The sequence below is a fragment of the Akebia trifoliata genome, chromosome 14 (assembly GCF_017979445.1).
Source record: "Akebia trifoliata isolate Shusen 1 chromosome 14, ASM1797944v1, whole genome shotgun sequence".
Classification (NCBI taxonomy): domain Eukaryota; kingdom Viridiplantae; phylum Streptophyta; class Magnoliopsida; order Ranunculales; family Lardizabalaceae; genus Akebia; species Akebia trifoliata.
Genome location: NC_141388.1, coordinates 9,407,951 through 9,425,335, shown reverse-complemented (window position 1 = coordinate 9,425,335; position 17,385 = coordinate 9,407,951). Strand labels below are relative to the sequence as shown.

General features: G+C 35.6%; 1 pseudogene; it reads right to left on the bottom strand.

Annotated features, from left to right (window-relative positions):
- Positions 1-13,850: 13,850 nt before the first annotated feature.
- On the bottom strand, positions 13,851-17,182 carry LOC147386086 (putative receptor protein kinase ZmPK1; annotated as a pseudogene).
- Positions 17,183-17,385: the final 203 nt, after the last annotated feature.

Genomic DNA, 17,385 nt, shown 5'->3' with positions numbered 1-17,385 from the left:
TATATGTCAATATGGGCGGTAATGCTTGAATTCTAATGGTAACGCTAGATGCTTTTCTTTCAATAAAACATCAAATTCTAATGCATGATTAGGGTAAGTAGGGGAGTATTTTCAAACTCCTTGTTGATACTTTTTATGAAAATGTGAATCTCGACTCAACAACAATTTTTTATATAGAGGGAATTTTTGATAGCCGTCCAATATTATTTTTTTCTAGGAGGATTGAAACCCTCCTCCCACACATGTATTGTATTGAGGTGTGGGAGGATTGGATCTCATATTTCTACAGATCTTCTCCAATCATACGTGTAATGGATTCTGTTTTATCAAAACGTATCTTTGCTCGATTTGTTTGTGGTTAGAAGTCAGGAACTCATATAACCCTAGGGGCGTGTACTTGTCCCCAAGGAAAACGTGCTTATATATAGAGTAATGCTGGAGTGACTTTCTATGGCACTGAACTGACGTGGATGTGAGCACTCCACTGTAGATTATTTTCCCGAAGATCTACCGCATTGAGCTGACGTGGAAGTTTATACTCCATTATAGATGTTTTCACTCAAATCTTCGGGAAAATAATATATTGTGGAGTGCACACTTCGACATCAGCTCAGTATCCGAATCCCGCGTCGTGGAAAGGTACTTGAGGATTTTTCCTTATATAAAAAACCCTTGAGTCGTGCTACACTGACTTAGTTCGACACTGTAATGATGTGGCAATACACAGAGAGTCATAGATTTCATTTATCGAGATACAAGAAAAAAAAAATCTATGATTATGTGCACACTATCACATCATCACAGTGTTTGAACACTGTATTGAATGATGTCAGTCCAACATTTCTTTACGAGAGAGAGAGAGAAAAAAAAAATCTCAGCTGACATGAAATGTGCATGAAATCATAGATTTTTTCCTCATCTATCTCGAGAAGAAAAATCTACGGCTCCATGTACATTACATGTCAATTGAGTGTGTTTGTCTGATTTTTAGTCAGTGTAGCACGACTCTTTTCCTATACCGAGAAACGTGGCTATTACTCTTTCTAACGTGTGTCACAAGGACAAAATTTTGTTTTTTCCCTTGTTTCTTTTGTGAATAATTGTGATACCTCTTTACATTTCAAAAGGACATGCATGCATCTTAACCATTATTTTCTCTTGCAACTAAAGAAAATGGCCTAAATATCCTCGATTTGTCATCGTTAGCTTATCATCTTCAACCTCTTGAATATGAGGATGATGATGATGTTTACAAAGAAATGATGATGACAACCCCGATGACCATGATAGGGGGCATTGAGGTTTCCATCAATTTATAAGAGAAGATTGAGGTGAAGGAGACTATGTGATCAATTTTAATCAATGTTATAAAAATTGAGCCGATGATCAACCAAAATTTTGCTTAATTGGTTAGATCGGGGTTCAATTTGCTTGGACTGATTTGTATTCATTAAAATTATAAATTTATATCTAGAAAAAAAAATTAAGAACTCAAAAAAATTAATTCAGAATTTACATTAGGTAAAAGCCTAGAACAATACATGTACATGATTTTTAGATTGATTCGAAAAGAAATCAATTTTTTTTTAGTTTTGATTTAAATTTTTTGTAAAATCATTAATAAATTAATAATTTATAGTTTCCTTTAATACTTTAATAATTAAAAGATGAGTTGTGATAATATGACTCATCAGGTGGCATACTCAAATGACTTCATAACATGTCAACTTCGGTATCTCTGTACGCCTCGGGATACACTTTTTTTATGTGAAAGTTCAATCATGTATCCCGAAGAGTTCGGATCAAGGTACCCAAACTTGTTATGTCATGGAGTCATTTGAGTATGCCATCTCGTGAGACATATTATCACGATTCTTAAAGTCATTTTAGTATGCCACCTTGTGAGTCAGATTATCACTACTCATTAAGAAATTACCTTTGCTAGGCTTGTCGTGGCACGCAGTAGAGAGTCTCTAAGAACTGTGAAGAAATCTTTTTTGAGCAAAAAACACTTTTTCTTTTGCTCATGATGCTCAAGGGTGGATTTAGAGTGGGGGCTGTGGGAGCACTTGTCCCCACAAGAATTTTCAAATTCTATGGATTAATGTGATATTGCGACAAATTTTAATGACGGATAAAGAAATTTACTACTATAACCTTTCACAAAGTGTTTTTCCACTCTTAGTTGCCCCCACAACTATTTTTTTCACTCTTAATTGTCTCACAATTTTTTTTTCTACTCTTGGGTGCCCCCACATGAGCAAAATCATGGCTCTACCCCTGACGAAGCTCATACAATCTAGGATCCACCAATCACATGATCCTGTTGAATGGTTTTCCCAATTTTAAGGGTATGCCACATTTAAAGCTGGGAGCAAATCCTCTGGAATGCGATTATCCTGTAGCTCTTATCAACATTTGAGGGTATGCCACATCATCATGACAATTGAATCCAAATGTTTAAATTTAGGATCTTACTAACCGTCCATTCAATTCGTTCCTCTGAGATTTTTTTATTATGTTTTCTAATTTTCCTCTGTTGGCTAGAAGGGCTTTTTTGGGAGACCAAATGAGTCTTCCTAATACCTGAATCTTGTAATTATTTGTTTTTTCTTTTTTATCAAATTGTTTTTCACTTGCTTAGCAAAAAAAAAAAAAAAATTGATTAAGTAAATAAATAATTTTTTTTTTTTTTTAAAAATTTGTTTTTAATCTGATCCAAACAATTAATCCAAGATGATTTTACTGTTAGTTTCATATTAATGTGATGTTAAATAGACTGTAGAACAAGACAAAAAAAAAAATCTACAAGATAATTGGGCTACAGAGGGTTTGCTCTCCATTAGGCTTGACACGACACGCACTATTTTTTTCTTCAGAGGTTGATGGCAAAGAATCTATGGTTCTCTTTTGTTCTAAGCAAAATTCTTTCAACACAGTTCTGACATGGCCGTGTTGAGAGAGCTATAGATATTTGTTCCTTGAGGTTGATGATGAAGAATCTATGACTCTCTTAATACTGTTACGTCGATGCAGTGTTGAGCACAGTATCGAAGGAAGTCAGTTCAACATTTTTCCATTTTCCTCTTAGATATAAGAGTCCTGATAGTATGATTCGCCAGGTAGCATACTGAATCGACTCTGTGACGTGGACAAGTTTGGGAATGGTAGATCCGTATGTCGTAGGATACACGACTCCCTTAGGATACACTTTTTTTATAGGGAAGTGCAATCATGTATCCCAAAGAGTACAAATCTATAGTTCCTGAACTTCTTACGTCAGGGAGTCGATTGAATATGCCACATGGCGAGTCATATTATCATGACTCTAAATATATTATAGTCAGTGTTGGAGTGACTGAGCAAGACAATTACATTACACACTGTGCTACCGTGGAGGTGCACACAAAACCAATGATGCTTTTTCCTCAAGAGTAGTGTGAAACACAGTGTCCTGGGCAATCAACTTCAGTATTTTTCAAACAATATTTCTTAGAGTGCTGATTTTTGAACTCAACCTGACAGGCAAACTCAAAAACTCACTGCCGTGGCATGAGCAAAGAACCATAGGTTCTGTCCCTAGGGATACACTACCGACCTGACCAACCTGCCATCTCTAGTTGTGTATCCCAAGCGAAAGAATCTACGGTTCTTTGTGCATGACACGTCAGTGAGTTTTGAGTCCAACTGTTAGGCTGAGTTTAAAAATCATTAGTCTATCTCTTAACATTACTTTCATTAAAGAGTCATGCTGGAGTGACCTCAAGCTATAATCTCATATCGCACTTCTTGAAAGAAGATGAGGAAAAGGTGAGTCTATAATTGAAGTTATTCACCAAGGAAGCAGATCATTATACTCTAATATTCGGATTTCAATGGCATGTAACGACCAACTTCTTAATAGTTGTTAGAAATATTATGGCTGTTGCATCTCATCTAATCGATCTTAAAATCATTTATAGTTAAAACTGATGATTGATTTCCACTTAAAGTTTATTAGATCTTTGTAAAAAACATATGAGTATGATAAATGAATGTATGTAAGGAAAATGCTTTCAAGTAGGGCTTCTTTATCTTTTATTTATAATAAATGAATGTACGTAAGGAAAATGTATTTTGTTAATTAAAATTAGAAATTTCAGTAATACCTCTTGCAACATTGGCAAATCAGGTTTACTTCGCAAAATCCAAGATTAAGTTTACCCCCTAATCGAAAGTCAAGGCCCCTAAATGATGATAATTAAAAAAATGATTTAGTAATTTATGTTCTTGAAGGGTATTTTGATGAATAACAACAAAATTTCCCAGTGATGTTGACTTTCGGTTAGTGGGCCGGACAAACCAAATCTTGCATTTTAAAGGAGGTTAAACCTGAAACCCACAATTTCGCAGTGGTTATAACCGAAATTCCATATAATTTATGTGTATATTGGTTTAGAATAGTTAAGATGCAAGTACCTACAGAATTTGAAAAAATAAAAGAAAAACGAATTGTAGTAGATCACCTAGTACTGGCTGTACTCCATAACTTCAAAAATTCTGTTTTTGCTATATATCTATGATTGCAATCTTAAAAAAACCCTCCTAATTCTTCTTCTTCTTCAATGAGTTTAGACAATTTTTTATTTTTTTTATTTTATATTTTTAAATAACATATTTTTTTTTTTTTATTTTAAAGAATGACATCTAAAGTACAATTTTCACAGGTGGAGGGATCGCATCAAAATGTGGGGACTTTAGACATCGATTTTGTATTTTGAAAAAAATCGATTTCTAAAATCCCCTCTTACGCATGAAAAAAAGACGAATAGACATTATTCCTATATATATTATTTAAAAAGTGATGTCTAATGTCTTGTTTACACGATTGAAGATTGGGATTGAAAAATTGCATGATCCATTATAGCTTCCATTACCGTTGATCAACAAGAGCTAGTGTGTCTATAAAAATAGTCTAAGAAGGATGATAGTTGGTCTTCATCACGAGTCTCTGCAAGATGATGTCACAACAACACATTCATCGATCAATCAAAACTTGAAATTGGCTAAAAAGCCAAGAGGTGTCTGCAATTGTGATTAACAACCACACCAAGAAAATAGGTGCAAAGAAGAATAAAATTGATAAAAGGAAATTGCAAAGACTCCTCCAACCAATACGATTAAGATATAATTTTTGAAAGAACAGACAAATGAGTATTTTTTTTTAAAGGTTGGGTTGCGCAACAAACAAATTATAATCTACAAGGAGTGAATCCCTTTAAAATATTATTAAATGTGAATTTAGATGATCAACTTGTAATTCCTCTTTATTTTTTCTTTCTTATAAAATTAAGAAGATAATAGTGAAAGATGAAGATTTTAATTATACTTATAATCTTTAATCTAGTCTCTATTTTAAGTGGACATCATCATGGACTAGGTAGGAAAAAGAAAAACGGTTTTAGACTTTAAGTATCTGCTTTGGATACATTAGAATAAACTAAATTAAAGGAGTGGTTATTTTAAAAGTGAATAAATGCTTAAGGTTACCTCTTAATCTTTTCCTATAAGATTCTGGATTCTTTAACGCCAACTTTTTTAAAGCTAAACAGCTAAGGAACCTACCATATGCACAAAAAGCACGCATAATTTGTTGAATGGGATGCTTCGAATTTTTTAATTATAATTTAACAGTAAACTTAGACTAACTACATTTCTCCTAAATTTGCCACGTGGTTATTATTATTTATTTATTTTTTCTTGGACCACTGTCATTTCTTCTAGGGAAAATTACTTAAAGAACCGTCATGGAAATGTTTCTTTTTAAATAGTCCCTAAGTTTTGCATGTTAGCTTGACACTGCATTTAGTAAACATTTTCATCCTTAATGATCTCTTGCATTGTCGAGTTCATAATTTTTACTGTCGAACTCATCACTATTTATTGTTGAATTCAACGCTTTTTTAATTATCGCAAAGTCTACCGTTTTTCAAATAAAAAGTGGTGAACTTGACGTTAGTAAAACCCATCTATTTTTAGTTTTTGAGTTTTTACGTCAATAATACATGGAAAGATCGACTAAAAATTTAAGATAACGATTTGTTTAAATGATTTCAACTCAAAAAAAAAAAAAATTCATTATTGATTGATTTTCTTCCAAAAACTAATTAAAAAAAATTAAAAAATCAAATAATTTTTTACATGCATACATTTTCAAAATGTTTGAAAAATCCTTGAAAATGGCTTATTCTTCTTTCTTAAATCCTTTTTGATGGAATGGAGTTTCTGAAACTTGATTTAGGTGTCAAAAATCCATTTTTGGATGAAAATGATGAGTTCAAACATTTAGGACATTCAATCAAGAGAAATGTAGGCGATGAGGTCTAGGGACCATTTAAAAAGAAAAAGTTTGGTAAATGTCTTGCCAAGCAACCATTGAAAACTTAAGGGACTATTTAGAAAGAAATCCCTCCACGAGGGTCCTTTTAGTAATTTTCCCTTTTTCTCTAATCACGGGCCTGTCCAAAAACCTCGAATGGAAAATTTTGTGGAATCTAAGGCCCTGTTCATTTGGGTTTTGGAGCCGGGCTTTTTTGGCTTTTAATTTGAAAAAGCCCACTAGATTATGTCGTATGGGCTTCTGGAGTTGATAGGGCTTCATATTTAAGCCCAAAATTGAAGTTGCCTTAGAGGTGCTCCGCAAATGTGCTTTTGCGCGAAGCAAACACCGAAAACGACTCCACCTAAAATGACCTAAATACCCTTCTTCTTTAAACAATATTCCACCAAATGATTTGTACCCTTTTTCTTAAAAAAGAAAAATTGTGCTAGATGGGTCCGCCACATATAATGGAAAGAAAGATAGTGATGATCTAAGAAATAAAAATAAAAATTTGTTAGATGGGTCCACCACATATAATGGAAAGAGAGAGAGAGAGAGTGATAAAAATGAGAATAAATAAAGGATGTGTTATTACCACACCATTAATTATGACTTCACCCCAAGCAATTTGATTTTTTTTATTAAAGTTATGGAGAAATTCTATTGGCATCCCAACTTTTACTTATTACAACCAAGTACTTCAATTTATTTTTATCACCACTTCCCACCAAAAAAATTAACACAGGGCATTTAAAATAGGAATTAATATTTTCACATTGCCACCATCGACTATAAAATTTAGATGGGGTGTTGTAAGTAAATGTTGGAGTGCCAATAAAAGTTCTCATTATAGATAGTCCCGTGGTTTTTGAAATTCAAAGTTCAAACTGATGACATAATCTTTTTTTGGTCTTCCATGAAATATTGACATAAAATGATGAAAATACCCTTGTCTGTAGTCTTAGCTAAAAAAGTCTTAATTTTTTCTTAAAAACATATTATCTTAAGTTCTAAAATAAAATAAAATAAAATTAGGCTTATTGTTTTTCGCTTAAGGATTCAAAGACAAGCATAAGAGGTTTACTGTTCATCAAATGACGATTGAGATAAAAGGAAACTAACTAAAATTTACCAAAGATAACTATATATTATTTGTTTAGGGACTAGTATAATTTTTTTTTCAATGATTAATGAAAAATCACCAAATGAAATCCTAGATTTTTTTTATAAAAAATTTGAATTTTCTTTCGAAAATTATTCATCTTCAACCTTTTATATAAAATAATACAGATGATGATGATGAGACAATAATAACGATGACAATGATAATGATGGCAATGTCTTAATGTCATTTTTCATATGTCCATTTTTAAAAAGAGATGCTGTCAAAATTTCGATAAAATTATAAAATTTGTATATTTACTTAAATTAAAAATAATTATTTTTATAATTTTTTAATATATATGATTAGAATAATATATATATATATATATATATATAATATATATATAATATATATATATATATATATATATATATATATATATATATATATTCTAATTATTTTTTGTGAATTCTAAGTGCATTATCAACATTAAAGGTATTTTGGTCATTTACCAGAATCTAGTAATAAAAAGCTGTCAAACGAACAACAATTTTTAGCTTATATGCTTTTGTAACGAATAAGCTTCTGTTGAATGTAACTTTTCAGGCTTTAGGCTTTTGCTTCTTTCAATAACTGGCTTCTGGAGCTGGAGCTGGCTTCTGTAAAGAATAGACCCTAATAATTTTAAAATACCGATCAGGCTTTTTTTTAAAGTCAAACTAGCCTGACTAGCTTTCTAAGATTTCACATGGATTAATAAATTGGCAACCAAGGCGGCAGCTCAAAAAATAATAATAATAATATATTTTTTATTTTGGTGATTGCAGTAGAAAATGGACGGCTACTTAAATCCTAAATTTAAAATCAAAATTCAATGGTAGAAAATAAGTTTTTTTTTTTGGAAAAATTCTCAGGATTTGTTCCTTTACAGCAATGAGGAATTGGATTATGTTTTTGGATGACACAAGATGATGCGCTCACACAACTTTCTAAAACTAAATTAGTAAGGAAAATGTTTTTCCTTTTCCTTTTCTTTTTTTAGAACACCACGTCCCTTTCCAAAAGAGCCTGGGAGTGGGTATGCGAATTAATTCCAGGGGGTACAACATCTCGATTGGACTCTTATTATAATAAAGGGAAAGAGTAGAAGTGGAGAGAAGAGAAGGGTTTGGTTTGGTTTGTAAGGAAGAAAGCATGTGTTTCAAGATATGGGGCCATAGAAAGAATCGAGAAACCAAACCAAGAAAGTTGAAGAAACGCAAACGTAAAGCTTCTGCAGAGATTGCTACTTCTAGAGAAGTAGAACAAAAAAAAGATGACCAGAGTGGTGGCGATGTGGTTGGTAGTGGTGACATGACAGCTATGATGGTAGGTGTCACTTATGCCAATAGTATAGATGGCATCATCATTGGCTGTGATGGTGGTGGACATGGTGATGGTGGCAGTAGCCACACTGGCGTTGGAGGAGGTGGTGAAGGTGCTGTATGTGGTGGAGGATAATGTGAGTTGTGGAAAATTATTTATACTTGGTAATTTGGTTTATCTAACTTACCCTTGTGTAAGAGTCGTGATAATCTAACTCCCCAAGTGGCATACTGAAAATACTCTCCTGATGTGGCATGTGTTAAAACCATTGATTTTTCTTAGTGATACACAACTGCACATCCCATAAATATTTGATTCGTGTATCCTGAGGTAAAAATATCTATGTTTCTAGTACATGCCACATCAAAAGAGTATTTTCAGTATGGCATGTGGAGGAGTTAGAAAATCATTATTCTTGTGGTATTTGTCTCTTCTTTGCTTCTAGTCAAGTCTTTTTCTAATGAGCACTACGTCATATTGCGGGATAAACGACTGTCTTGAACAGTCGTTTTTGACAAAAACGACTGCCCTTGCAGTCGTTTGCACAGTCGTTTTAAAAGGAGTCGCGATTAAAATGCGACTGCTGAAGAAAGTCGGAAACAACGACGGCTTTTGACCGTCAAAAAGACCGTCGAAAAAACGACGGCTTTAGTCCGTTAAAATGACCGTCGAAAAAACGACGTTAATGAATTTAGATCTCAGGATTTGGAACGGTTTGTAACCGTTCCAAAACTCAGACTTTGGAACGGCTTAAAACCGTTCCAAATCTCAAAGCACTACTCAAAAAAAATATACCTTAGACATCGATTAAAATCCGATGTCTTTAAAATTGATGTCCTAAGTCTGAGACTTTGGACATCGATTACAAACCGATATCTAAACTTTTGAAGAAAAAAAGAGAGATGGCCATACAAATGGCAAGGGCTATTACCTGATGGGTCACGAAGACAATCTCAGATTGGAATGGTACAATCCAACCCCTTGGCGGCGTCATATCTAAGAAACTGTCGGGAGTACAAGATCTACATGCAAATTTAAAGAGGTGCACAATCTAATAAGGTCACAAAGCTCTTTTAAATGGGAATATAAGGTGAAACACGAAGAAGAAAAATAAGTATATTTACTCGCAATAGTACCTCTAGTTGTGGTAAAGTGCACGCTTCTCCATCGGGGAGCATTCCATCTATGGCACGTTGTAGAAGATCTGGAGAACTAGATAGAATTACCAACGATTCTGGGCAATCATGATTTCTCATTAGCTCCACCATTAATTTTACTATCCGTTGATTAATAATCCATGTATTTTGAAGTCCGAAAAGAAGAAAAGTTACATATGTCACTATTTAGTACTTGACTATTAATCCGTAAAAAAAAACCTTTTCAGTTTATAAAATGTGAAGCCCGAAAAGAAAAAAAGTTACATACGTCACTATTTAGTACTTGACTATTAATCCGTAAAAAAAAACTTTTTCAGTTTATAAAATGTGAAGCCTGAAAAGAAAAAAACCTACATACGTCATTATTTAGTACTTGACTATTACTCAGAGGAAAATACTTTGATTTGTACTTTCAATTTCATCAAAATTAATTGTAGACACCTCAATTTGAATGGGTCACTTCTCAAAAGGGCCCAAAAATATCGATTTTCCAAATAAATGGGCCAACGGGCCTTAACGGCCCAAGTTATTGAAAAGTGACATTTTTACCAAACCGAGGCCCCTAAGACCTCTCAATGGTTTAGGAGGCCCACCAAAAGGACTCGGCCTACCTTACGCTTTCCCAATATTCACCGCTCCGCTTCCAAAAATTAAAAACGCCAAATTTTCGATAAATTTCACCAATGGGCCTAAAAAGCCCGATTCGCCAACACGTGACATTTTTGATCAAACTAATGATTGCAAAAATCTAAAAAAATTAAAAAATTAAAAATGTGAGACTTGGGATGCCTACCCCTCCTCTACTACAACCGCTCCGCCTCTGAATCCGCAAAAACCATAGGCCCACCTAAGGCCCACAAGCCCTCAACACTTTCCTAAATCGATTTCTCATCTTACCCCTAGCCTAAAATTAATCCCACATCACCTAAAATCTAAAACCAACCTATACCCTCAAAATCCATTTCAAAATAACCCTCAACCAATCCCTAAAACCCAAAACCATTTCTAAAACCCAAACCCAACACTACAAAGTCCACAAATCATTAACCATATCCAACCCACAACCCTAACCCATAAACCACAACCCACATCAACCAATCACTCTTTTATCATCAAAAGATGACACATGTCATCACCCCATCTCACCTCCCTCACCCAACTACCTACCCCATTAATTTGCTTTAAATCCCATCTACCCACACATCAACCCATCACCTTTTCTCTCAAATCAAACACATCTACCCACACCCCTAACCTATACCTCCCCTAATCTACCCTCATCATTCCCTACAAAACCCACATCTACAACCTAAACCTACACCATCCTCTCAAGTCAAACACTCAACCTCTCCCATCAACCTATCCCAACCCTTCATTTCCACCCACTTTAACACATGGCATCATCTCCCTCACCCTCCCAAAATATCATCAACCACCTCTTTAAATCCTCCATTCTCTTAAACCAAATACCATTTAATCTCAACCACCATCTTAAACTCACCTCACCAAACACTCCACCCAAATGGGTTGGGTAGGATCCAAACCATTTGGGTCAAAACTCACCCTTTTAACCCCCCTTCCTTAAATACCCTCCAATCTCCTCTAAATTACACCCACTTCTCTCTCAAACTCATAATCATTCTACCCTTTTTCTTCACTTTACCCCATTATATCCCTAAAATAACTCCTCAACATCTATAAATACCCTCCTTCTCTTCCCAAAAATGGCCCCCAACTTTCACCACAAAAATTATTCCCCCAACTCTCACTACTAACCACTATTACCACTTCTCTCTCACTAATCATCCCCAAGTCTCACACAAAAAAAAACCACATACTACACTCATCTCTCTCATCATTTCTTCTCTATTCCTTCAACTATACAAAAGTTATATTTGCTTAAAATACTAAGGACTCAAGAAGACTCAAAGAAGAAGAAGAAAAGAAGAAAGAAGATACAAGGTGGGTTCAAGGCAATCCCCCCCTTCTCTCTTCTACACCCTCTCCTCCTCCCTCTTTTATCACCCCTCTCCCCTTCATTTTTTTTTTTAGGATGAATGGACCCCAAGGCTAAAGGTCTATAAGGGTCATTTCCATCAATGGAATGACCTTATGATCAAGTCGAAAATGAACCCCTATCTAGGGTACAAATGCACCCACGTGGCACGTTATCTTTCACACTTTTTTAAATAAAAAATGACCGAGTTAGTTGAGGTTACCACTCTTTAGTGGGGAGAAAAGGGTGCCTAACACCTTCCCTTTTCTCCAACCGAACCGCTTACCCGAATCTCAAGGGTTGATTTATCTTTATCCATCGAGAGTCACCACGAGCCCAAAATGGTAATTTTTCAAAATGTACATCGGGTGACCATTCACACCCACTTACAACATGAATGGTGGCGACTCCAAACCATTGTAGATGTGGTCATCGTAATGGCGAAATCACGTGTCTACATTAATAAAATTATTTATGATCTTATTTCACGAATCTTGAAGTAGATTTATAAAATGTATTGTCGACAATGGGTTTGAAGGTTATATACGATTTTATTTATTAGTAATTCTGTTTTTGATTTTGCATGTCTTCTTTTAAAATATTAAATTTATTTACTAATTAAAATGAAATTAGGGTTATTTAACAAGCCCAATCCGACTAAACCACTCAAAACTATCTAAACTTGGGCTAACCCAACCTTAACTCGATTTTATAATATCAAGTTCGAGTTGAGTTTGGAGGGTTCTGCTAGTTGCGTTGAGCTTGGGTTTACGCTCCAAACCACTCGGGTTGCAGCCCTAAAGCGTCATTTTACGTAAATTCTAGCCTTCCGAGGATGGTTTAAATCTAGACAAATTTCAATGTCAATGATTGATCATGTCTAGAATGATGAAGATCACTTTAAAGATTTGGCAGTGTTTTTTACTGCGAGTTAGGTGTTTGATGAAAAGTCTGAGGCAAATGTTGTTTCTTACTTGGACTACTTTGGTCGGTTGTTATGTGAAGAATGGGAGCTCATTTGAAGCATTTGGAGCTCTATTAAGAGAGCTCGAGTTTCGGGTCTTGGATGATTTGGGTTTATTGGAACTCATGGATTGGTTAGGAAGCAATTCTGGTTTTTAATGAGATGGTCACGTAGTGGAATCTCACTGATTATCATAGCGTTTGTGAGAGATTTGGGACCTTGCACCCATGTCGGGATTGTCCAAATCTTGCTCTATGAGAACCACAAGTTGTGTGCAGTTCTCCATCCTCTCACAATGACAAGAAATGGTGAGCTTGTTTAGACTTTAGTCCGGGAAATTATGCGTTTTTCTCTTACCATATTGAGGTAGGGAGGGTACCCTTTTGTATATTTGGAGACTCAACGGATACTTCACCAGATTGTACTGTATATAGCAATGTGGGACGTTTAACATGAGACTTAAATGGAGTTGGTTGTGGTGTTTTCCTTCCATTTAAGACTGTTAAGTTGAAAAGTAAGAAAGTCCAAAGATCCTTGAAGCATCACATCAAGTGTGGGTTCACACCGAACCTGTATGTTAGTCACTAAAAAATGATAAGTTTTTCTTTAATCTCTTTATGTTAACTATTTACAAATTGATTGGGTTCTTGCTTTCATTTGGATTACATTGCATCTGTAATTCGAATATACTTATGGGTAATTTCGAATTGTTTCATTGGTATTATTGGAACTGTAATTTTGGTTAAATCCAACCTATGAATCCTGGTTTTTTTTTTTTAAATATGTACTGTAATGAAACAATAGACCAAAGAAACTTCATTTCTTATATCTTGTTGATTATTGCAACAATTCCTTACAAAATTTATTCACTTAATGAAGAACAATGTTTAAACTCACCTACATCTATTGCAAATACAATTATATCTTGTTGATTATTGTAACAATTCCTTACAAAATTTATTCACTTAATGAAGAACAATGCTTAAACTCACCTACATCTATTGCAAATACAAAGAAACCAACACATTATTATATGCATTATGTGCATGAATTACAACATCTGTGGAATATGGACTTTGGATTCATCTTCAACTTCCAGAAGAGCTTGGACTACCGAAGCCATGGTCGGTCTCTTATTTCTGTCGTCTTCCACACAGGAGATGCCTATCATTACCATTGTTGCTGCCTGGTTCAAGTTGAGCTGCCCATTCAATCTTGGATCCATTATATCCTCAATCCAAGATTCTTCTCCATTGTCAATGTTCCTCTTCATTACTCTAACAAACCTCCTTAGCTCTGTATCCTCTGTGCCATCCTCCACCACCCAATTCGAAAGCCGAATGCCCTTCACAATCTCTAGAAGTACAACCCCAAAGCTATAAACATCTACCTTAGCTGTAATAGGAGGATTCATGGCCCACTCTGGAGCCATATACCCTTTTGTTCCTCGGATCCGAGAAAACTCAGAACCAGACCCACCTCTCTGAGACAACTTTGCCAGACCAAAATCCGCAATCTTCGGTTCAAAATTGAAGTCTAGAAGTATGTTTTCAGGCTTCACATCACAGTGGATAACCCACTCTAGACACTCATGGTGAAGATAGGCAAGACCCTTGGCTGCCCCTAATGCAATTTTAAACCTCTCCTTCCATCCAAGCAAACGAACAACAATACCGTTGCTGCCACTGCTACTGCTACAACGGCTGCTACTGTTGGTGCTGCTGACGATGTTGTAGAACAAATGCTTGTCCAGTGACCGGTTCTCTAAGTATTCATAAACCAAGAGCCTGTGAACCCCCACAGAACAGAAATCCCACATTCTCACTAGGTTCATTTGGTTTATTCTCCCTATTGTGCTCACTTCAGCCCAAAACTCTTCTCCTTGAATCACATCTCCAAGTTTCTTCACCGCCACCACTCTATTATCCACAAAAACTCCTTTATAAACAGCCCCAGAGCCCATCCCCCCCCCCCCCCCAGCTCTTCCTTGAATTGTTTGGTTGCCTTCTTTAATTCAGCATAAGTGAACTTCCTGAACTGATTGAACATTACACGATATCCATCCTCCGGTGATCTTCGCTCGCTTTGTCTCCTGTAAAGGAACCACCAACCCAAAGTAATAAAGAGGAACTCAATCACTCCAATGGCTAAAACAAACCAATAGAGATAATTCCATTTAGTCCTGGAACTAGAAGTTAAAAATGTATCGGAAGAACCCATGTCAGGTACAACTTCACTAGAATTGCAGGTAGGCTCGAATCCTTCAGGAACAGTTGCGTTGGATGTTTCTACATTTTTGGGCATTTTAAAGAAAATTGTGATTATTTTGAAAATAAAATTAAACCAACATTGATTCTTTGCAAGTCAAATTATCTGACAAGGGAATAGAACACATTTTGCATATCAGAAATGGGCTTTTTTACTTGCACCCACCATTTGTGCTCTATGAGCCTACTTAATGCCAAACCCACCAGGGTGTGCCTCAATGGTAAGACCAACAACTAGAGTTTTCTCTTTTAGATTGTGAGTTCCAAACTGAGAACTATTTCTTGATTAAAATGCCACATGTGTTGTGTGAGTCAGTGAATGTGGTCATGGATTACGCTTGTTGAGTATGGCTGAGAAACCTGGGTTGGGCCTGTCCTATGGATTGCCTGATGGACCAGGTCCTGGTCCTTCACCAGCAGGGATACCATGTTAAAAAAAAAAGCCAAAAAAAATAAAAATGGTGAAATAAGAGGATCTCAATCACTCCCACAGCCAAAACGAACCAATAGAGATAAACCCATTTTGCCCTTGAACTATTAGGTAAATTAATGCAGATTAGCTCAGATCCTTGAAGAACAATGGGTTCTGATGTTTCTACATTTCTAGGCAGTTTCAAAAATATGCTTCCTGGGAAGTTTGGAGACTAAAAAGAGCACTTTTTCTGAAGCATGGGCTATCTCCTGTTAGCTTGAAGCCGATAGCCTCACAAGCACAATTGTCGGCACACAGCTTGATGCAATCTTTTAGTGACATCTCTGCAGAGTAATTCAGATCATACCCATAGAAATCTATCTGGGGAAGCTCCACAAACTTTACCGGCTGGAATTTGTTGCATGTCCTGTTGAACTTAGGCTTACAACCTTTGTTCCAGTCACTTGGGTCATGCCTCTCGAAGAGGGCACAAACACTTGGGTTTTGGTGAATAAACACAAATCCCATTTCTGCCACACAATCCATGAACATTGCACACCTGTGGGAGAGCCTCCCATGAGATTACCCATGATTTGGTTAACTCATTCAAGCTATAGAATCTTAGATTACCATCGTAATCCATGGTTAACCTCCTCTTAATTCCCAAACCCATATCAGAAGCATTAAATTCTGTTCTATCGCTAGCTGAAAGCCTCTCCATTTCGTCAAGAACCGCAATTCTGCTACTGTCGTAATTTGTTCTACCATTTTGAAAAATAGTGTAATCCTGGTTAGGCCAATACAAGCTAGAAATCTAGGGCCCGTCATACATTAATATCATAGTGTTATCATTATTGAAATAGAAACTAAAATAACCTGTACCGTATGTTCCTTTTCCCTTTGCAGATATCAGTTTTGTGTTCTTGGTGATTAGTTGTGAAGGGAGAAGAGTATCAGTAGGGGAGTCGAAGCTTTGCCATATAATTTTACCTTCTGAGTCCTTCATAACGAGGTTTCCGGTGTCGAGGAGCTCAGCTCGATCGACCTTGGTGTGCGTTGTATTGGTGGACCAAATTGTCGAGTCATCGGCATCGGTTAGGAACATTTTCCCATCTCTATGCAGAGTAATTCTCGATCCTTGGCCATTCACTGGTTGGCCTCGATTCGCCATCCAAACAACAGTTCTGCTCGCAGAATTGGTGAACCAAATTGAGAAACAGTAATTATTTGTGCCCTGTGAATAGAACCCACAGGTGAAGGATTTGTCTTGGGAGGTGAGGAAGTCTGCTTCATTTTCAATTGATAAAGAAGAATCTCTATACAAAGAATTCTGTGTTTGCGAAGATTGGAAGGAAGAGTGAAAGCAAATGAGAATGATGAAGAAGAGTAACTCAAGGTTAGGAGATGGGTTTCTCGTGGTTGCAGAAAGGGACAGTTCAGATACATAGATTTGGAGCTTGTGATTAACAGAACTTATTCCCCCTCTTCATATAATAATAAACCACTGAACAAAATGTCCATTTCTTTAAACCTTTAAAAACCCTGGTGGAGGCATTTTTTTTAAAATAGTTCTTGAGTTTTAGACGGTCTCTTAGTCGTCCATTTAGTAAATTTTTCTTTTTTTAAAAAGGGTTTCTTATAAAGGATTAAGATGGGATTAAAAGGATGGAGTGAAGACAAGGTTAAATAACTGAAAAGTAATTGAAGATAACAAGTTTTTAGAAGAAAAATAAATATTTTTATTATTATTTGGAGTTA